Source organism: Mus musculus, chromosome 14 (assembly GCF_000001635.26).
Source record: "Mus musculus strain C57BL/6J chromosome 14, GRCm38.p6 C57BL/6J".
In the NCBI taxonomy this organism is placed as follows: Eukaryota; Metazoa; Chordata; class Mammalia; order Rodentia; family Muridae; genus Mus; species Mus musculus.
In genome coordinates, this window is record NC_000080.6 from 51,319,948 (window position 1) to 51,343,098 (window position 23,151).

The 23,151-nt window shown below is 42.5% G+C and overlaps 2 long non-coding RNA genes across 3 annotated transcripts in view; one reads left to right on the forward strand and one right to left on the reverse strand.

Moving 5' to 3' along the window:
- Positions 1-23,151, reverse strand: part of 4930597G03Rik (RIKEN cDNA 4930597G03 gene) — a 28,155-nt gene that overhangs the window by 2,613 nt on the left and 2,391 nt on the right. The window contains exons 3-4 of the long non-coding RNA NR_045736.1: positions 17,869-17,958; positions 11,956-12,147 (exon numbers count right to left, since the gene is read on the reverse strand). This is a non-coding gene — a long non-coding RNA (RIKEN cDNA 4930597G03 gene). The remainder of the gene's footprint in view (positions 1-11,955; positions 12,148-17,868; positions 17,959-23,151) is intronic.
- Positions 3,328-5,348, forward strand: Gm36641. 2 transcript variants are annotated; one of them, XR_383424.2, is made up of 3 exons: positions 3,328-3,455; positions 3,819-3,897; positions 5,209-5,348. It is a non-coding gene; the product is annotated as a predicted gene, 36641 (long non-coding RNA). The 2 variants fall into 2 exon arrangements; XR_383425.2 differs by lacking the exon at positions 5,209-5,348 and adding an exon at positions 4,438-4,480.

The window sequence follows — 23,151 nt, forward strand, 5'->3', positions numbered from 1 at the left end:
CTGAACTTTGTATCTAACTTGGTGAAAGAGGCAGTTGTGGGAAGCCGCCCTCACATTCGCCGTTACAAGATGGCGCTGACATCCTGTGTTCTAAGTGGTAAACAAATAATCTGCGCATGTGCCAAGGGTAGTTTTCCACCCCATGTGCTCTGCCTTCCCCGTGATGACAACTCGGCCGATGGGCTGCAGCCAATCAGGGAGCGACACATCCTAGGCAGAGGATGATTCTCCTTAAAAGGGACGGGGTTTCGCCATTCTCTCTCTTGCTCTGGCTCTTGCTTCTTGCTCCTGAAGGTGTAAGCAATAAAGCTTTGCTGCAGAAGATTCCGGTTTGTTGCGTTCTTCCTGGCCGGTCGTGAATGCGTGTAAGAGTTGGTGCCGAAACCCGGGATGAGAAGACCTGGGACGAGAAATCCTGGGACTAGAAAACCTGGGACGGTTACCACCACCGGCGCAAGGAAGATCCCTCATTCCGGAACCAGAACTGCGGGTCACGGTCATAAAGGTTCCCATAAAACAGACTGTTGAGAAGGATCCAGCCTGGATTCAGAACTCCTCAGCTGGGGAACGGTGGTAATGAAGTGTTCCCGTAAAACAGACTGTTGAGAAGGATTCAACTGCGTGAATTCAGAACTCTTCAGCTGGGGAATGGTGGTAATGAAGTGTTCCCGCAACACAGACTGTTGAGAAGGATTCAACTGCGTGAATTCAGAACTCTTCAGCTGGGGAACAGGGTACCCATAAGTATAGCTTTACAAGGTAAGTCTGGTCTTGAACTTTCTAACGAAATTCAAGACAGTCTATCAGAAGTAAAGTGGGAAATAGCTTTACAAGGTATGTCTGGCCTTGAACTTTCTAATGAAATTCAAGACAGTCTATCAGAAGTAAAGTGGGAAATAGCTTTACAAGGTATGTTTGGCCTTGAACTTTTTCTAGTGTTAGGAGCCTTTTTGTTCCTTTTCACATGTTATCAAGTGGTTAAGGCAGGGCTGAAAATTCTGGATGAAATTCAAGACAATCTATCAGAAGTAAAGCGGGGAGAGAGAGTAGGAGCAAAGAGGAAATATGGTACACAAAATAAGTATACAGGCCTTTCCAAGGGTCTTGAACCCAAGGAAAAGTTTAGGTCAGGTAAGAATACCTGGGGAGAGATTAGAAGGAAGGAGAAGGAAAAAGAAAAGAAAAAAGATCAATTAGCGGAGGTTTCTAGGAGAAGGAGCCTATACTCATCACTAGATGAGCTCAAGGAGCCAGTTCTTAATAGTTCTGAATCAGATGAAAAGGCTATTAGGGCCTGGAAGGCACTCTCCCGAGCAGGTGAGGCCACTGGACAACTAACAAAGATCGTCCAGGGACCTCAGGAGTCCTCAGATTTTGTGGCCTCTGACAGAGGCAGCAGAGCGTATTTTTGGAGATTCAGAGCAAGCCGCACCTCTGGTAGAATAGCTTATTTATGAGCAAGCCACGCAGGAATGCAGAACGGCCATAGCCCCAAGAAAGAACAAAGGTTTACAAGACTGGCTCAGGGTTTGTCGGGAGCTTGGGGGACCCCTCATTATGCGTTACTTCCATTCAGTATGAGAAATTTTACTAGGGCAGCTAATTTGTTAAAAAGTCTTTCTCAGTATATGTTACAGAATTGGACGGCTGAATTTGAACAGACCCTTCGGGAATTGAGAATTGCCATTATTCAGGTCAACTCCACGCGCTTGGACCTGTCCCTGATCAAAGGATTACCCAATTGGATCTCCTCAGCATTTTCCTTCTTTAAAGAATGGGTATGGGTGGGATTATTTGGAGATACACTTTGCTGTGGATTAGTGTTGCTTCTTTGGTTGGTCTGTAAGCTTAAGGCCCAAACTAGGAGAGACAAGGTGGTTATTGCCCAGGCACTTGCAGCTCTAGAATATGGTGTTTCCCCTGATATATCTATGCTTAAGCAATAGGTCGCTGGCCATTCAGCTCTTGCACCCCACGAGGCTAGTCTCATTGCACGGGATAGAGTGAGTGTGCTTCAGCAGCCCAAGAGAGTTGCACGGCTAAGCACTGCAGTAGAAGGGCTCTGCGGCATATATGAGCCTATTCTAGGGAGACATGTCATCTTTCAAGAAGGTTGAGTGTCCAAGTGTCCTTCTCCCCAGGTAAAACGACACGGGACCAGACCAGGACCCCTCTGGGTGATGAGCCTGGGAGGAGGTTATGTGTACGGCTCCTTTACCTGCACACTGGGGATTTGACCTCTATCTCCACTCTCATTAATATGGGTGGCCTATTGCTCTTATTAAAAGAAAAGGGGGATCTGTGGGAAGCCGCCCTCACATTCGCCGTTGCAAGATGGCGCTGACATCCTGTGTTCTAAGTGGTAAACAAATAATCTGCGCATGTGCCAAGGGTAGTTTTCCACCCCATGTGCTCTGCCTTCCCTGTGATGACAACTCGGCCGATGGGCTGCAGCCAATCAGGGAACGACACGTCCTAGGCAGAGGATGATTCTCCTTAAAAGGGACGGGGTTTCGCCATTCTCTCTCTTGCTCTGGCTCTTGCTTCTTGCTCCTGAAGATGTAAGCAATAAAGCTTTGCCGCAGAAGATTCCGGTTTGTTGTGTTCTTCCTGGCCGGTCGTGAATGCGTGTAAGAGGCAGTGTCCACCCTGGTGATATCCCAAGTAAGTTCACAGCCCTTGGCACACAGAGATAGGCCTGATGGAGGCAGGAGAGGTATCTGTAGGTGTGGCCATATACTCAGGATGCCTTTTCCTGTGAGGTGCAAATTTCAATTTGGGAGGTCTGCATGCTCCTCCTCTTCCTCAGTAGCTTCGCAGTACAGAGAGGAGGCAGCAATCACAGATAAGGCCTTGAGCTCCTTACCGTAAATGCAAAACGTGTACCCTTTAAGTCCATGTTTTCTGTCAACACACTGTTACTGCAATGACAGTGCTTAAGCATCTGTGAATGAGAACCCATCAGGAGCTTGGAATCTCACCCTTGCCCGAAGGCTTAAGACTTCTGAGGAGCTTAATGTTCCAAAGTCTAGGGTTTTTAAGAATCAGGGTTTTTAAGAGTCTCTGATGGTAGGGTTTTGGATGTGAGCTTTCCAGATTCTGAACTTGTGACATCCTTAGTTGCTGGGTTCTCAGTAGCCTGTTAAAGCTCTGATTCAGACTGCTACAACTCCACAGCTTTATTTTGCTAAGGTTAACTGTTCTGGGGTCCTGGAAATGAACCCCTCTGTCATGGGAGGGTGGGTAGTATATTGTCAGAGAAGTCTCATCTGTTTTCTTTCTCCCCCACCCCTTTCTCCTTCTCCCACCTACTCTCTGCCTCTCAGATATGTCCAGAGCTCCACAGTGTCCTCAGCAACTAGGGTGTAAATGATCCTCAGGACTTCCTCTGCAAGTCACAGCCTGGGGTTGGAGTGCCTTCTATTGGCCAAGACATCACTATGGGAGTGCCTCAGGTAGGGACTTTGCAAGCTGACCAAGGCAGGTCTCTGGCTGCTCCTCCTTCCATTAGGGGCATCATTTGAACCTTTAACTTCACATGCTTCCTGGGGCAACAGGACTCAGGCACATATGGTGTCAGGCCCTGGAGGTGGGCCCTTCTATGTATAAGTCCTTCTAATAGTCCTTCTGTCTTATTGGATCCCCACAAGTGTCTGCCTAGTTCAGAACTATCATTATCTACTTTCAGGTGAACAGCAATATACTTGAGGTCACACAGATGACAAAGTGACAGACTGCATGGAGATTATAGGTTGGATGGGCCTCTGTTATATTTCCTATGGCAAAGACTGAGGCTGTTCTTGACTTTGTCCTTTTAGCCAATCAGCTGGAGAAACCAGAGGCAATCTCTACCTGAAGAGGCCGGACAGAAGGAGGATGCCATTACGCCCCCTGCTGGTATGGAAAGTGTCTTAGTTACCTTTCCATTGTCATGAAAAACAAAACAAAAAACAAAAAACAAAAAAACAGCATGACCAAAGGAAATTATAAAAGGAAGCATTTCATGTCAGACTCACAGTCTCAGAGGGTTAGGGTCCATGACCATCAATGTAAAGAGTATGGCAGCAAGCAGGCATGTCACTGGGCAGGAACTGAGAGCTTGGACTTTTGAAAACTCTGAGTGAATCCCTAGTAACTCACCTCCTCCAACACAGCTCCCTAGTAACACATCTTCTCCAACACAGCTCCCTAGTAACACACCTCCTCCAACACAGTTCCCTAGTAACTCACCTCCTCCAACACAGCTCCCTAGTAACACACCTCCTCCAACACAGCTCCCTAGTAACTCACCTCCTCCAACACAGCTCCCTAGTAACACAGCTTCTCCAACACAGCCATACACGAGCTAATCCTCCCCCAAACAGTTCCTCTGACTGCAACCCAAGTATTCAATATTGGAGCCTATAGTGGCAGTTCTTATTTAAACCCCACATGTAGGCTCTTCACCCTGTGCACAGCAGCCTGTCAGGAAGCCAGGGCTTGTCTTCCTTCTGTCACCGAAAGTACCCGAGACCTGATTCTGACCCAAGGTAAAAGCTGATTTCACATCCACTCCAAACCCTGTACCTGGATATTTTTCCATTAATTATTTTATTCATTTTATACCCAGTTGCTGCCCACATTCTCTTTCCCTATCCCTCATCTCCGTCTCCTCTGAGAAGTTGGGGTTCCCCTATATATTCTCCCTCCCAAGCAAATCAAGTCTCTGCAGGCTAGGTGCACCCGCTCATAACAAGGCCTGACAAGGCATCTCAGTTAGGGGAACAAAGACAGGCAGCAGCTTTTGAGACAGCCCTCATTCCCATTGTTGTGGGACCCACGTGAAGACTCATCTTTATACCTCTGCTACACTTGTACTGGGAGCCTCACTAAATGACTTTACTGCGAGTGTTTGAATGAGACTTAAGTTTGTGCATAGACAGTTGACCATGAGCTGCACCCTCCTTTTGACTTGTGCATTGTTTCCACTCAATCTTTTCCTATCTAACATCGCTCCAGAAGAAGGGACAAGGAGGGGTCAGGGCCAAGTACCAGAGAAACACCACAAATCCAGAGATGCTTATTTTCATGCCCTAAGCCATTCTGTGCAATGTAGGAATGAGTGGAGACAATGGGGAAGAGAAGTCTCCGTCCCATCTGTCCAGTGAGGGCTAGGTCCGACTGCTTCAGTGACATCTAATATGCTGACCACTAGTGTTCTTATTACAGGTTGCTGCACACTGGTCCATCTTATTGCCTGTAGCATCTCCCTGTAGGATTCTTCTATCATCCATACAATCTGTGCCCAACCCCACATGAAGAGATTACACCGGACTCCCTTCTCTCAGCTATTCCCATACTTGTTATCTCCACCCCAGCAATAAAATCATAACAGCAACATTGGTGTGTAGCTGCCTCAATCCTTACATTGGGTGAGACTGCAACTGAGTGGCAGACAAAGATAAAACATTGAACAGTGTGTTAATAATATCTCACAAGTTTTCTTTTCTTTTTTTTTTTTGTTTTTTTGTTAGGTTCCTGTGGTTTCTTTTTTTTTTAATTAGGCATTTATTTCATTTACATTTCCAATGCTATTCCAAAAGTCCCCCAGACACTCCCCCACCCACTCCCACACCCTCCCACTCCCACTTCTTGGCCCTGGCGTTCCCCTGTACTGGGGCATATAAAGTTTGCATGACCAATGGGCCTCTCTTTCCAGTGATGGCCTACTAGGTCATCTTTTGTTACACATGCAGCTGGAGTCAAGAGCTCCAGGGTACTGATTAGTTCATAATGTTGTTGCACCTATAGGGTTGCAGATCCCTTTATCTCCTTGGATACTTTCTGTAGCTCCTTCACTGGGGGCTCTGTGATCCATCCAATAGCTGACTGTGAGTATCCACTTCTGTGTTTGCCAGGCCCCAGGATAGTCTCATAAGGGACAGCAATATCTGGGTCCTTTCAGCAAAATCTTGCTAGTGTATGCAATGGTGTCAGCGTTTGGAAGCTGATTATGGGATGGATCCCTGAATTTGGCAGTCTCTAAATGGTCAATCCTTTTGTCTCAGCTCCAAACTTTGTCTCTGTAACTCCTTCCATGGGTGTTTTGTTCCCAATTCTAAGAAGGGGCAAAGTGTCCACACTTTGGTCTTCATTCTTCTTCAGTTTCATGTGTTTTGCAAATTGTATCTTATATCTTGGGTATTCTAAGTTTCTGAGCTAATATCCATTTATCAGTGAGTACATATTGTGTGAGTTCTTTTGTGATTGGGTTACCTCACTCAGTATGATGCCCTCCAGGTCCATCCATTTGCCTATGAATTTCATAAATTCATTCTTTTTAATAGCTGAGTAGTACTCCATTGTGTAAATGTACCACATTTTCTGTATCCATTCCTCTGTTTAGGGGCATCTGGGATCTTTCCAGCTTCTGGCTATTATAAATAAGGCTGCTATGAACATAGTGGAACATGTGTCCTTCTTACTAGTTGGGACATCTGGATATATGCCCAGGAGAGGTATTGTGGGATCTTCCAGTAGTACTATGTCCAATTTTCTGAGGAAACACCAGACTGATTTCCAGAGTGGTTGTACAAGTTTGCAATCCCACCAACAGTGGAGGAGTGTTCCTCTTTCTCCACATCCTCGCCAGCATCTGATGTCACCTGAATTTTTGATCTTAGCCATTCTGACTGGTGTGAGGTGGAATCTCAGTGTTGTTTTGATTTGCATTTCCCTGATGATTAAGGATGTTGAACATTTTTTCAGGTGTTTCTCAGCCATTCGGTATTCCTCAGGTGAGAATTCTTTGTTTAGCTCTGAGCCCCATTTTTTAATGGGGTTATTTGATGTACTGGAGTCCACCTTATTGAGTTCTTTATATATATTGGATATTAGTCCCCTATCTGATTTAGAATAGATAAAGATCCTTTCCCAATCTGTTGGTGGCCTTTTTGTCTTATTGACAGTGTCTTTTGCCTTGCAGAAGCTTTCCAATTTTATGAGGTCCTATTTGTCAATTCTCGATCTTACAGCAAAAGCCATTGCTGTTCTATTCAGGAATTTTTTTCACCTGTACCCATATCTTCAAGGCTTTTCCCTACTTTTTCCTCTATAAGTTTCAGTGTCTCTGGTTTTATGTGGAGTTCCTTAACCCACTTAGATTTTACCTTAGAACAAGGAGATAGGAATGGATCAATTTGCATTCTTCTACATGATAACAGCCGTTGTGCCAGCACCATTTGTTGAAAATGCTGTCTTTATTCCACTGTATGGTTTTTGCTTCCTTGTCAAAGATCAAGTGACCTTAGGTGTGTGGGTTCATTTCTGGGTCTTCAATTCTATTCCATTGGCCTACTTGTCTGTCGTTATACCAGTACCATGCAGTTTTATCACAATTGCTCTGTAGTAAAGCTTTAGGTCAGGCATGGTGATTCCACCGAAGGTTTTTTTTTTTTCTTGAGCAGAGTTTTTGCTATCCTAGGTTTTTTGTTACCCCAGATGAATTTGCAGATTGCCCTTTCTAATTCATTGAAGAACTGAGTTGGAATTTTGATTGGGATTGCATTGAATCTGTAGATTGCTTTTGGCAAGATAGCCATTTTTACTATATTGATCCTGCCAATCCATGAACATTGGAGATCTTTCCATCTTTGGAGATCTTTAATTTCTTTCTTCAGAGACTTGAAGTTCTTATCATACAGATCTTTCACTTCCTTAGTTAGAGTCACACCAAGATATTTTATATTATTTGTGACTATTGAGAAGGGTGTTGTTTCCCTAATTTTTTTCTCAGCCTGTTTATCCTTTGTGTACAGAAAGGCCATTGACTTGTTTGAGTTAATTTTATATCCAGCTATTTCATTGAAGCTGTTTATCAGGTTTAGGCATTCTCTGGTGGAATTTTTAGGGTCACTTATATATACTATCATATCATCTGCAAAAAGTGATATTTTGACTTCTTCCTTTCCAATTTGCATCCCCTTGATATCCTTTTGTTGTCGAATTGCTCTGGCTAGGACTTCAAGTACAATGTTGAATAGGTAGAGAGAAATTAGGCAGCCTTGTCTAGTCCCTGATTTTAGTGGGATTGCTTCCAGCTTCTCTCCATTTACTTTGATGTTGACTACTGGTTTGCTGTAGATTGCTTTTATCATGTTTAGGTATGGGCCTTGAATTCCTGATCTTTCCAAGACTTTTATCATGAATGGGTGTTGGATTTTGACAAATGCTTTCTCATCATCTAACGAGATGATCATATGGTTTTTGTCTTTGAGTTTGTTTATATACTGGATTACGTTGATGGATTTCTGTATATTGAACCATCCCTGCATCACTGGGATGAAACCTACTTGGTCAGGATGGATGATTGTTTTGATGGGTTCTTGGATTCAGTTAGCAAGAACTTTATTGAGGACTTTTGCGTTGATATTCTTGAGGGAAATTGGTCTGAAGTTCTCTATCTTTGTTGGATCTTTTTGTGGTTTAGGTATCAGAGTAATTGTGGCTTCATAGAATGAGTTGGGTAGAGTACCTTCCGTTTCTACTTTGTGGAATAGTTTGTGAAGAACTAGAATTAAATCTTCTTTAAGGTCTGATAGAACTCTGTACTAAACCCATCTGGTCCTGGGCTTTTTTTTTTTTTTTGGTTGGGAGACTATTAATGACTGCTTCTATTTCTTTAGGAAATATAGGACTGTTTAGATCATTAACCTGATATTGATTTTACTTTGGTACCTGGTATCTGTCTAGTAATTTGTCCATTTCATCCAGGTTCTCCAGTTTTGTTGAGTATAGCCTTTTGTAGAAGGATCTGATGGTGTTTTGGATTTCTTCAGGATCTGTTGTTATGTCACCCTTTTCATTTCTGATTTTGTTAATTAGGATGCTTTCCCTGTGCCCTGTAGTGAGTCTGGCTAAGGGTTTATCTATCTTGTTGATTTTTCTCAAAGAACCAGCTCCACATTTGGTTCATTCTTTGAATAGTTCTTCTTGTTTCTACTTGGTTGATTTTGCCCCTGAGTTTGATTATTTCCTGCTGTCTACTCCTCTTGGGTGAATTTGCTTCCTTTTGTTCTAGAGCTTTTAGGTGTGTTGCCAAGCTGCTAATGTGTGCTCTCTAGTTTCTTTTTGGAGGCCCTCAGAGCTATGAGTTTTCCTCTTAGAAATGCTTTCATTGTGTCCCATAAGTTTGGGTATGTTGTGGCTTCATTTTCATTAAACTCTAAAAAGTCTTTAATTTCTTTCTTTATTCCTTCTTTAAACAAGGTATCATTGAGAAGAGTGTTGTTCAGTTTCCACGTGAATGTTGGCTTTCCATTATTTATGTTGTTATTGAAGATCATCCTTAGTCCATGGTGGTCTGATAGGATGCATGGAACAATTTCAATATTTTTGTATCTGTTGAGGAGGCCTGTTTTGTGACCAATTATATGGTCAATTTTGGAGAAGGTACCATTTGGTGCTGAGAAGAAGGTATATCCTTTTGTTTTAGGATAAAATGTTCTGTAGATATCTGTTAAGTCTATTTGTTTCATAACTTCTGTTAGTTTCACTGTGTCCCTGTTTAGTTTCTGTTTCCACCATCTGTCCATTGATGATAGTGGTGTTTTGAAGTCTCCCACTATTATTGTGCGAGGTGCAATGTGTGGTTTGAGCTTTACTAAAGTTTCTTTAAAGAATGTGGCTGCCCTTGTATTTGGAGCATAGATATTCAGAATTGAGAGTTTCTCTTGTAAGATTTTACCTTTGATGAGTATGAAGTGCCTCTCCTTGTCTTTTTTTTTGATGACTTTGTGTGTGAAGTCGATTTTATTCGATATTAGAATGGCTACTCCAGCTTGCTTCTTCAGACCATTTTCTTGGAAAATTGTATTCCAGCCTTTCACTCTGTGGTCATGTCTGCCTTTTTCCCTGAGATGTTTTTCCTGTAAGCAGCAAAATGGTGGGTCCTGTTTGGGTAGCCAGTCTGTTAGTCTATGTCTTTTTATTGGGGAGTTGAGTCCATTGATATTAAGAGATATTAAGGAAAAGTAATTGTTGCTTCCTATTATTTTTGTTGTTAAAGTTAGCATTCTGTTCTTGTGACTGTCTTATTTTAGGTTTGTTGAGGGATTACCTTTATGCTTTTTCTAGGACGTGGTTTCCGTCCTGGTATTGTTTTTTTTTTTTTTTTTCTGTTATTATCCTTTGAAGGGCGGGATTCGTGGAAAGATAATGTGTGAATTTGGTTCTTTCGTGGAATACTTTTGTTTCTCCATCTAAGGTAATTGAAAGTTTGACTGGATTCTGGGCTGGCATTTGTGTTCTCTTAGTGTCTGTATAATATTAGTCCAAGATCTTCTGGCTTTCATAGTCTCTGGTGAAAAATCTGGTGTAATTCTGATAGGCTTGCCTTTATATGTTACTTGACCTTTTTCCCTTACTGCTTTTAGTAGTCTATCTTTATTTTGTGCATTTGTTGTTCTGATTATTATGTGTCTGGAGGAATTTCTTTTTTGGTCCAGTCTATTTGGACTTCTGTAGGCTTCTTGTATGTTCATGGGCATCTCTTTCTTTAGGTTTGGGAAGTTTTCTTCTATAATTTTGTTGAAAATATTTGCTGGCTCTTTGAGTTGAAAATCTTCATTCTCATCTACTCCTATTATCCATAGGTTTTGGTCTTCTCATTGTGTCCTGGATTTCCTGAATGTTTTGAGTTAGGATCTTTTTGCATTTTCCATTTTCTTTGATTGTTGTGCCGATGTTCTCTATGGAACCTTCTGCACCTGAGATTCTCTCTTCCATCTCTTGTTGTCTGATGGTGATGCTTGCATCTATGGTTCCAGATTTCTTTCCTAGTATTTCTATCTCCACTGTTGCCTCACTTTGGGTTTTCTTTATTGTGTCTACTTCCCTTTTTAGGTCGTGGATGGTTTTATTCAATTCCATCACCTGTTTGGTCGTGTTTTCCTGAAATACTTTAAGGGATTTTTGTGCTTCCTCTTTAAGGTCTTCTACCTGTTTAGCAGTTTTCTCCTGTATTTCTTTAAGTGAGTTATTAAAGTCCTTCTTGATGTCTTCTACCATCATCATGAGATATGCTTTTAAATCCGGGTCTAGTTTCAGATGTGTTGGGGTGCCCTGGAGTGGGCCAGATGGGAATGTTGGGTTCTGATGATGGTGAGTGGCCTTGGTTTCTGTTAGTAAGATTCTTATGTTTATCTTTCGCCATCTGGTAATTTTTGGAGTTAGTTGTTATAGTTGTTTCTGGTTAGAGATTGTTCCTCTCATGATTCTGTTAACCTCTATCAGCAGACCTGGGAGACTAGATCTCTCCTCTGAGTTTCAGTGGTCAGAGCACTCTCTGCAGGCAAGCTTTCCTCTTACAGGGAAGGTGCACAGATATCTGGTATTCGGACCTCCCTCCTGGCCAAAGATGAAGGCCCAAAACAGGACCTGTCCCAGAAGCTGTGATGCTTCAGCCTGTCACAGAAGCTGTTAGCTTCTGTAGTCCACACTCTCACCTGTGCAGAGTAGTCTCGGTGGAGTCCAGGAACCAAGATGTCTCCCGCAGATGCTCAGGCAAAGCCCTCCTGGGCCGGGTGGACACCTATCCTCCTGCAGGGAAGGTGCCTGGATGTCTGGAGCCCAAAAAGGGGGCTGCCTCAGAAGCTCTGTGGCTCCCGCCTGTCCCAGAAGCTGTTAGCTTCTGTAGCCCACACTCTCACCTGTGCAAATTAGTCTTGCTGGAGTCCCAGAATCAAGATGTCTCCTGCAGATGCTCTTTCTTTTCTTTTATGGTTATATAATATAACAAAATAAAATATATAAGGTGATACCAAAACTTTAACTTTGAATTGGGACAGGAATAAGACAAAAGAAAAAGGGCCCAAGAAAAAGCATGTGATCATACACCCACTCACTCCCAAACTAGGGAATTTCAGAAAAACAATAAACTAGAAGCCATATGATACATCTAGAGTGTCTGGTGGTTACCTGTGCAGGCCTCTGTGAGTTCACAGGAGCTCTTCTGGTGATGATTTAGATTACATAGCTGGATTTTGATTCTTGGCAGGTTCCTCTTTCTCCCACCATTCTCCATGCTTTCCCTTTCATCTGTAGCTATTCTTTGCTACGTTGTGGGTTCTTCTTTCTTTTACCATTTTGCACACCTTCAAGCCCTTAACACTATACAGAATAGAAGAAAGGATAGAGGTGAGAGAGGAAAGGGAAGACATCCTTGAATCTAATTTCTTTTTGATTGTTTCCTCTTTGAGCACTACTGCTAAGAAACCTCAACCAAGCCCTGAGATTGACCAACAACAACCCACCCCATCTCTCAGGGACCTAGCATTTTTATACCCTCTGAAAAGTTCCCAGAATTCCAAATGTCTCCCAGTTATAGAAACTTTCTGCAGCTGGCAAAATCATGCCTCAGCCAGAGCACAAAGCAAATCATTGTCAGCTTCTGTGGTTAGTCTGAAACAGCCTCATATCACTTGGGATTAAAATGATAATATATTCTTATAATGTTTCTGTGTTTTTGTTTGTTTTTTGTTTTGCTTTTAAGAAACAAAATTTCTCACTACAGGAGGGCCTTGCTTTGCTGGTATACTTAATCACCTCTGGTTCTAAAATTCTTTCTGTCTCCTCTTCTGTGCTGATCCCTGAGCTCTGTTGGGAGAAATTTGATGGAGACATCCCATTTAAGGCTGAGTGTACAGCTTTTTTTTTCTGCACAGAGTTTTTTAAACAAGGGGAGAATGGCTAACAGCTAATGAACCCCACCACCAACCCACACAAATACAATTGTGTGTTGGCACCTACTGCTTGCCACACAGGCAGTGGAACAGGGTTATGCTGATACACAACCTCACTCAGAGCCTTGTCATGTGTCCTTAAGGGTCTGGAGGACTGGTGCAGAATGATGACCACCATATTGGATAAGATTCAGGAGAATAGACAGGCAGACTTGGGTCTGGACTACAGAAATCTTAGTCTTCATGGGGAGGTCAGGGCTACTGGTGATGTCGGTGAGTCCTATTTCTACGCTTGGCATGGAGGCTGCAACTGAAGAGGTCTTAATACTTCACTACTTTCTGATGCCAAGAGGAAGAAGCCATGGCTCATAGAGATAAAGTGATTCATCCAGGTCCTGTACTGAGCGAGGGTCTCAGCCAGGATTACACTGGCCCTCCTCTAACCTTTATGTGTTTGGTTTAAAAAGCTCGATCTGAGCTTCGCTGCCACGAGACTCCCAGGCATGAGCTCACTCTCAGTCACCGACCAAAACTACAGAAGGATTGCTCTCTTCATTGGCTTAAATAACATTGAGGTGTGTGACTTTCACTTGAATTATTTAATTTCTTATGTACACTATAAGAGACATGAGGAAGTTCTTTTGGGGCAAAATTTGAAGACAGTCTACCTTAGGTAGCCTTTTTCTGGAGAAGTTCATAATACAGAGACAATAACTGTTTTGCTAGTCCACAGTGTCCTGCCAGGGTTCCTATGTTTGATTCTGCGATTCTCCTGCCCCCATGGACTCAAAGGTTTGAACGTTGAGTCTCATCCTGGTAAGACTGCATTGGAAACTTAAACCATGAGACAGGAAGACCTAGTAGGAGAGGTTTGTAAACTAAAATAGAAAGGAACTGAGATTCGGGTGGGTTGTCTGATCTCATGGTCAGCAAGGGCAAAATAACTTTGGTGTTGGAACCTATCATAGTCCCAATTAACCTTGTATGACATTTGAATAAATTAGCTGTTGTCAGTCTTTTCCAAGAAAGCTGAACTTCTCAGATCCTTCATCAATGAAGGCTTAGCATCTTGGTGAGCTTCTCTCTCTACTGTGGGACCTATGACTAAGCCTCATACACACTGAAACACAGAATAAAAATGAAAATATAAGGAATACACAGATGTTTTGTAGGCCATATAGATTGTGGACTATGGCCAGTGCTGGTGTCTTGGCTATAGGCCTGACAGATGACTGTCTCACCCTGCTGAGCTCACCCCACTCAGAATTTTTGAGCCCAAGCTTTACCTCAAAGCACTGTGGCTCATGGGCACAACTCTTTACATGTAGACTGAAGAAGCATGAACTCCTGTAAGCAGACAATGAGCAATGACCACTGTGATGGTTTGTATCTGCTTGGCCCAGAGAGTGGCACTATTAGAAGGTGTGGCCATGTTAGAGTAGTTGTGGCCATGTTGGAGTAGCTGTGTCACTGTGAGTGTGGGGTTTAAGACCCTCATCCTAGCTGCCTGGAAGCTAGTATTCTGCTAGAAGCTTTTAGATAAAGATGTAGAACTCTCAGCTCTGCCTGTACCATGCCTGTCTAGATGCTGCCATGCTCCCACCTTGATGATAATGGACTAAACCTCTGAACTAGTAAGACAGCCTCAATTAAGTGTTGTCCTTATAATAGTTGCCTTGCTTACAGTGTCTGTTCACAGCAATAAAACCTTAACTAGGACAACCATTGTCCTTTGTTTACCACCAGGAACTGTCTTGCTTGATCTTGTTCATCTCCCAGTGACCTTGGAGGAAGTACAGACAGGAAGAAGCTTTGTTGAGGTGACAACACAGAGTCTATGTCCCCACTGGACATGAGAGCAGCTCTTCCAGCATACAGCTTCCAGGGGCACCAGTGAGCAGTATGATGGTCTTTCTGAGGGTGCCTACTGTCAGACCTTCAGGTTAGGTATACTTGGTTGAACCTGATAGTCTTCAAGAGACAGGTTTGAGAACCTAGTTTTCCAGTGGGATAAAACATACTTCTCAGAGGCTCACAACTGTCAAGGTCACACAGAGGGAGAACCTCAGTGCCTAGGTATTTCCATCTGTAGTAGGCCATGGCCAGCTTACAGACCAAGACTGTCCTTAGGCTTGTATATCCTGTTCTCCGCAGGCCCCATTGTTTGAAGTTATCACTGAGCCTAAGCCCCATGTCAAGTCAGAATGGCACAGAAACAGGTGGGAGCTGGGTTTTGGGTTGAGGGACAGCACAGAGATGGACTACGGCTTTGTAGGAAACCCTCAATGCCTGTCCTCAACACAAGGAAAGAATAGCAAAGGATGTTATGACCTTGTGATAGTGGGAGCCCATGCAGTCAGAGCCTGCTGCAGCTTTGTCACAAATTGGTGTTATGTTTAAACCCCTTAAGTGGCTCCTAACACCATGACTAACTAACCCATAACAATCTTAGTCCCAATTATTTGGCACAGAGTTAAGGGCCATGTTGAAATTTTGTTCAGAGGGGTTTTTACACCCCAGGGCAAAGCCTTGTGATGCCAAAGATGGAGGTGGTGACCTCACTTTCTTTTTTTTCTTTGTGTGTGTGTGTGTGTGTGTGTGTGTGTGTGTGTGTGTGTGTGTGTGTTGTAAAATGATGTGGGAGAGTCTCCGTTTTTACAATAAAATATCAGACAACTCGTTGTTACTAAACCTACATTCTCTGGTCTATTTTTGGATTGTAAAAAACTGATCTTTTGGTTTTCTTGGGTCTACTTGTTCATCTAACTCTTTTCAACTCAAAAGCTTACTTATTGGTAGCAAAGATCCCAATATTATTCACTAAAAATATTTCCAGTGGTGACTCCAGAAACTCCAGCAAATTATTTGATTCAAGAACAATCTATTGTCACTACATATTAGACTTTCCTGGATATTCATATCAATAATTATGTGTATGGCCTTTTGTGCCTAGTTTAATCTCATTTTAAGCCTAATTTTTTATTAGATATTTTCTTCATTTACATTTCAAATGCTACCCCCAAAGCCCCTTATACCTTCCTCCCCGCCCTGTTCCCCAATCTACCCACTCCCTCTTCTGGGCCCTGGCATTCCCCTGTACTGAGGAATATGATCTTCGCAAGACCAAGGGCCTCTTCTCTCATTGATGGCCGACTAGGCCATCCTCTGTTACATATGCAATTAGAGACACAGCTCTGCCTAATTTTTAAGTGTATTTATTCAATTACATACTTTACAAACATATTTCTTTTTTTTCCTTATTTTAAATTGGGTATTTATTTCATTTACATTTCCATTGCTATCCCAAAAGTCCCCCACACACTCCTCCACCCACTCCCTTACCCACCCACTCCCATTTCTTAGCCCTGGCGTTCCCCTGTACTGAGGCATATAAAGTTTGCACGACCAATGGGCCTCTCTTTCCAGTGATGGCCGACTAGGCCATCTTCTGATTCATATGCAGATAGAGACACGAGCTCTGGGGGGCAGGGGATATTGGTTAGTTCATATTGTTGTTCCACCTATAGGATTGCAGATCCCTTCAGCTGCTTGGTTACTTTCTCTAGCTCCTCCATTGGGGGCCCTGTGGTCCATCCAATAGATGACTGTGAGTATCCACTTCTGTGTTTGCCAGGCCCCGGCATAGTATCACAAGAGACAGCCATATCTGGGTCCTTTCAGCAAAATCTTGCTAGTGTATGCAATGGTGTCAGCTTTTGGAAGCTGATTATGGGATGGATCCCCGCATATGGCAGTCTCTAGATGGTCAATCCTTTCGTCTCAGCTCCAAACTTTGTCTCTGTAACTCCTTCCATGGGTGTTTTGTTCCCAATTCTAAGAAGGGGCAAAGTGTCCACACTTTGGTCTTCATTCTTCTTGAGTTTCATGCATTTAGCAAATTGTATGTTATATCTTGGGTATTCTAAATTTCTGGGCTAATATCCACTTATCAGTACATATTGTGTGAGTTCTTTTGTGATTGGGTTACCTCACTCAGGATGATGCCCTCCAGATCCGTCCATTTGGCTAGGAATTTCATAAATTCATTCTTTTCAATAGCTGAGTAGTACTCCATTGTGTAAATGTACCACATTTTCTGTATCCATTCCTCTGTTGAGGGGCATCTGGGTTCTTTCCAGCTTCCGGCTATTATAAATAAGGCTGGAATGAACATAGTGGAGCATGTGTCCTTCTTACCGGTTGGGACATCTTCTGGATATATGCCCAGGAGAGGTATTGCGGGATCCTCCGGTAGTACTATGTCCACCACTCTGGAAATCAGTCTGGTGGTTCCTCAAAAAAATTGGACGTCACTTTCTTAACCTGCCTAAAAGTTTAACTAACATCTTATACCTGGATAGTCTTTTCATGATGGGCAGGGAAGTGTTTGGTACAACATGAGGGTTGTGTCTAAATTTCGAGTAGTCAGGTAAAAGTCTGTCATTTGGGACTCCAGGAACACAATTTCAAATGCTCACCCCTCACACAGTTAACTGCATCACTTAGGATGTGATTGCTTCCTTCTTGGTGAAGCCAGACTGGGAAATGTACCTTATTTGCAATGTCACACACACAGAAAGCAGCTGGAAAACGCATGTGAATATCCTCACACTGTGCAGGCTGTGGAAGCAGGTGACAGTAATGTGTGCCATTATATTACATAGCAACACATCAAGGAATTTTTTTTGGGAGAGGTCGGGCTACCAGAAGCCATCCCAGGTCTGTGATAACTGCTCTAAGTGACCTTCGAGGGAGACTACCTCTCTATGCATAGTCAGTCATCTGGCATGGACAGTAACTGTCAGTCGGGGTCAAAGGTAGGGCCATAAGTGTCATGGGATGAATTTCTCATTGAAAATCTCCATTGAGGCATTAAGGATTAGTCCAAGGCTAGAACTTTCAATACAGAGCATGTGCTGATCCCCAGTCATGACAGCTTCCTGGTCTCACTGTCCTAAGCACTGAAGCAATGAGCTGGTATTTGTTCCCAAACACAACTCAGCTTCCTGTTTGGAAAAGGCTACTGAGACCAAACAGGCTCCGCAATGTGGATGAAGGTCAAACAGGAACCAGGCTGGGATGGAGCTTACATGCTGTGCTTCCTAGATTTCCCTTTCCCATAAGGTGAGAAGCAGTACCCAGAACTTACCCACAGTACAGCAATACAGGCTTGCATCAGATCCCACCAAAGGGAATGTTGTTTTTCACTTGGACAAGTTCCATATCACAGAGTTCCACCCTAAAGAGCAAAGTCTTTTTATTTATTTATTTATTTATTTATTTATTTATTTATTTATTTATTTAATTTTGGGGAAGAGGGAACAGTAGTGAGGGAGTGAGAGCTAAAGAGTAGGAGCTGTAGATGAGAGAGAGAGAGAGAGAGAGAGAGAGAGAGAGAGCCAGAGCCAGAGCCAGAGCCAGAGCCAGAGCCAGAGCCGGATTGAGAAAGCAATGGATTTACCCAGTTCTCACATTTAAACTACATGCTGCAAAAATTTTGAATATAAGAAGGGCAAAAGTAGGAAAACACATTGAAGCACCTGCCATGCTATTACAGCTAAAATAGCTATTAGCAAAAATGTGTAACCTTAATCTCTGAAGTTTCTATCTAACTTCCAGTAATATTGACTCTTTCAGGTGACATATTATTTGCATACTTAAAACAATGTCCCTTGAGGATGGGAAAAAGTCTCACAGTGAAAAGCCTTTACTTCTGCTCAGAGAGCAAGGATTTGATTCCCAGGCCCCAAATGGAAACTCATAATCTCCTATAACTCCAGCCCTAGGGGATTGAAAGCTACCTCTGAGCACTTTAGGGACAGAAACACACACAATACACATAAATTCATCCAAGCAAAGACATAACATTAATAAATATTAAAAAAAAAACAGAACACAAAACATTTGCTCTAAACACTGACATTGAAACTGGGTTACACACAACACTTCAGGCCTTGGCCTGGAAAATGGGAACTAAGAAAAAGTCTTGGCCACTCTCATTTGGGATTTGCTACTTCTCGTTCAGAGGAGTGTTCCTTGAGAATGTAGTGAAAGTTTTCAGAGAAACCAGAAAGTAAGTCTAGAAAGAGTTCTTGGTAGCTCTGGCTCCTGTATGCTGATGTGTCTTGCTTTTTCATCTTTGTCACTAGAACTGGCATGTGAACCACAGTTGGGGACAAGCATTTCTTCAAGAAAAGGAGCGTGAGAGAAAATAGAAAGCAAGGTGATGTGAAGGAGAGAGGAAGGAGATATAGAGAGGCAATGGAAGAATAAAGGAAGGGTATGAGGGAGAAAGGGGATTCTGAAGGAAGAACAAAGAGAAGGGACAATAGAATGGGAAAATGAGGAAGGAGAAATGAAGCAAGAGACAAGGGGACTGGGGACAGATGTATCCTGATAGTGTAGATACAGAAGTCTGGACCTCACCTTTCCTGGACTCCCCACTTCTACACAAGTCCCTGGTAGTTTATTGCCCTTGGCTGACTTCTTAGCTGCTGGCCACAGGGACAATGTGCTAGGCAACCCATAGTTAATTGAACTAATCTGTGTTCCTGGATGACTCCCAAGATTTGGCCTATAATCCGTGCTTTGTACCATGTCAACTCCCATGTCCTTCCTTTGTGCATCCAAATGTTCCTTTCTTTAGTTGTTCATCCCCATATGTCTTGCACTGGAACCTGATTGTTTTGGTATGTGTGTTCTCTTGATGCTGAATGCTGTGTTGGAGTCAATGATGATTTCATCTTCTTACACCTGGGGGCCTTATAGAACATCCAATAAGGCCTAATTATCAGCTCATCACTGAAGGGAAGCTTGTTAGCCATGACCTAGCACAATGCTTTAATGGAGAAGAAGCTGAATGGTTGAGAGAGGTGGTTGTCTAGAGGAAAACAGCCAGGCAGAAAGACAAATGCTATATAAAGTCACAGGCATATCTGAAAAGTGAAAGCACTCCAATACACAGAGAAGAAAATGGAGTTCACCAGGTATGATGAAAAAAATGATGCTCACTAGCATTCTGGCAACTTATGATTTTTCACTTGATTCTAAGATCTTTTTTTTACTTTGTCACAGAATGCACTATCCTGTCTCTCAGTATTTGGGTAGTTGATTTCTAATTTCCTTCAGTTCTGATGTGATAGGATGAGTGACATTAGTCCTATTATCTTATAAAGCCTCACCTTGCTGCTTAGAACACTGTCTATTTTAAAGAAGACTCTACGGACTTCGCAGAAAATATACATACTATGTCTCAGTTTATTAGAATATTATACAGCGACCCATTTGTTTTATTTGATTTATGGGGCAGTTTGGCTCTTCAGTTGCTTTGTTGATGTTTTACTTTTTGTGACCCAGTTAAAGGAAGAAGGAGGATATTGATATCACTCCATGTTTTCCTGTTAAAATACATCTAACATTTTGTGACCATTTATATTTATATAAAATTGAGAACCCCCACATTGGTGCACTTATATGAGCTAGATTGCCTAGTGAAATATTTCTTCATACATAGTATATTTGATTTATCCTTTATAAATAATTCTGACCTGAAGTGTACTTTGTCATATATCAGAGTACTATGCCATCTGTTTTAGCTTCCACTCACCTGAAAGGTTGATTCCACTCTTTGAGTCTTTGTCTATGGGTATATTCACTAGTGAGTGTGTTTTCTTTAAGAAAATAGACAATTTGATGTATACATGTTTTGTCCAGTCAACTAGTCTGTATCTCTTTCAGGGATTGAACTCAAAGATTAATTGATTTCACACTCTTACTGAGTAGGATGGAAACCATGGAACAGCCCTGCCTCTCCTGCCTATTTATCTTGGGGTAGCTGTATACTATCTTTGGTGCTGAACTACCCAGCCCAGGAAAATGTTTCTAGCAGCTGAACCAAGAAATGTCTTTAATCTTGGCCAGCTTCAAGACAAATATATGTGAAGCATTTCCCTGGTTCCATCCTGGCCACAAGGTGTTTCTTGCTTTTTTGTATTTAATTATATTTACTTACTCACTTCACATCCTGCTCACTGCCCGCTTCAGGTTACCCCTTCCAAATCCTTCCCCTATCTCCCTCCCCCTTTTCCTCTGTGTGGGTGGGCCCCTCTGGGTATACCCCAACCCTAGCACTTCAAGTCTCTGCTAGGCTAGGCACTTTCTCTCTCAGTGAGTCCAGAAAAGGCAGCCCAGCTAGAAGAACTTATCCCACACACAGGTAACAGCTTTTGGGATATCCCACTTTGCAGTTGTTCGGGACCCCCCAAAAGACCAAGTTGCACATCTGCTACATATGTGCAGGGAGGCCTAGATCCAGCCTCTGTATGTTCTTTGGTTGGTGGTTCAGACTCTGAGAGCCCCAAGGGTCCAGATTAGCTGACTTTTGGTTTTCCTGTGGAGTTCAAATCCCCTTCGAGAGCTTCAATCCTTCCTCCTACTCTTCCCTAAGAGTTCCCAAGCTTCATCCACTGTTTGGCTATGGGTTTCTGTATCTGTCTGAGTCATCTGCTGGGTAGAGCCTCTCAGAGAACAACATGCTCCTATCTGCATTCATAACAGAGTATCATTAATAGCATTAGGGACTGGTGCTTGCCCATGGGATGGGTCTCAAGTTGGACTGGTTATTGGTTGGCCATTCCCTCAGTCTCTGCTTCATTCCCCCAAGCCTGTATTTCTTGTAGACAGGATAAATTTTGGGTTAAAAGTGTTGTGAGCAGATTGGTGTCCTTATTGCTCCTTTGGGGTTCCATATCCCTGATGTAGTGAGTAACCGAAAAGTCACCCCCATTGATTCTTGGAAGGCTCTCTTATCCCAGGTCTCTATATCCTTGTGAAGAAGATCCAAACATCCCCTATCAGTTGCAGATTTCCATTAATTTTCATCGTTATCTAACCATCTCTACTGTCCATCCCCACACCTGATCCTGAATCTCCCATTCTCCTCACTATCTTCTATCCCTCCTAGTTCACTCCTTCTATCTCCCTCTTGTGACTATTTTATTCCTCCTTCTAAGTGAGATTCAAGAGTTTGTGTTTGGGCCTTCCTTCTTGTTTTCTTCTTTGGGTCTGTGGAGTGTAACATGGTACCTATGCTTTATGGCCAATACACACTTCTAAGTGAGTACATGCCATACATGTCCTTTTGGGACTGGGTTACCTCACTCAGGATGTTATTCTCAAGTTCCATTCACTTATCTGCAAAGAGCATGTCTTGGTTTTTAATAGCTGAATGGCATCCCATTCTGTAGATGTAACGCAATTTATCCATTCTTCAGTTAAGGGAATCTAAGCTGTTTCCAGTTTCTGGCCATTATGAATAAAGCTGATATGAACATAATTAAGCAAGTGTCTCTGTGGTATAGTGGGGCATCTTTGAGGTATATGCTCAGGGGTGGTATATCTGGGTCTTCAGGTAGAATTACTCCAAGTTTTCTGAGCAACTGTCAAATTGATTTCCAAAATGTTTGTACAAGTTTGCACTTCTACTTGAAGTGAAGAAGTGCTCCCCTTGTTTCACATCCTTGCCAGCATTTGCTATCTCTTGATGGGTATAAGATGGAACCTCAGAGTTGTTTTGATTTTTGTTTCCCTGCTGAGTAAGGATGTTGAACATTTCTTTAAGGTTCCTGTTGCGAATTCTCTGTTTAGTTCTGTACTCTATTTTTTAATTGGGTTAGCTGGGTTGCCGGTGTCTAAATTCTTGAGATCTTAGTAAAATTTTGATATTAGTCCTCTGTCAGATGTAAGGTTGGTGAATACCCTTTTCCAATCTGAGGCTGCTGATTCGTCCTATTGGCAGTGTCCTTTGCCTTACAGAAGCTTTGTAGTTTCATGATGTCCCATGTATAAACTGTTGTTCTTAGAGCCTGAGCCTTTGATGTTCTCAGGAATTTGTCTCCTGTACCAATGCATCCAAGGGTATTTCCAACTTTCTCTTCTATAAGATTTAGTGTATCCAGTTTTATGCTTAAGTTCTTGATCCACTTGGACTTGAGTTTCATACAGAGTGATAAATATCTATTTTCACTGTTCTACATGTAGATGTCCAGTTAGTCTAGCACCATTTATTGATGATGGTTTCCGTCTTTGTAATTTTTTTCTGTTATTATCCTTTGAAGGGCTGAATTCGTGGAAAGATAATGTGTGAATTTGCTTTTGTTGTGGAATACTTTGGTTTCTCCATCTATGGTAATTGAAAGTTTGGCTGGGCATAGTACCCTGGCATTTGTGTTCTCTTAGTGTCTGTATAACATCTGTCCAGGATCTTCTGGCTTTCATAGTCTCTGGTGAAAAATCTGGTGATGACTTTAAGAAGTAAAAATCCTAGAGCTTTGCTTTAAAGGACGCGGACCTCCTGTTTCAAGGCATACAGGATATAACTTGAGCCCTCACTTTGGTTCAAAAACAAGGACAGGCAGTCACATTCTGTGCCTAC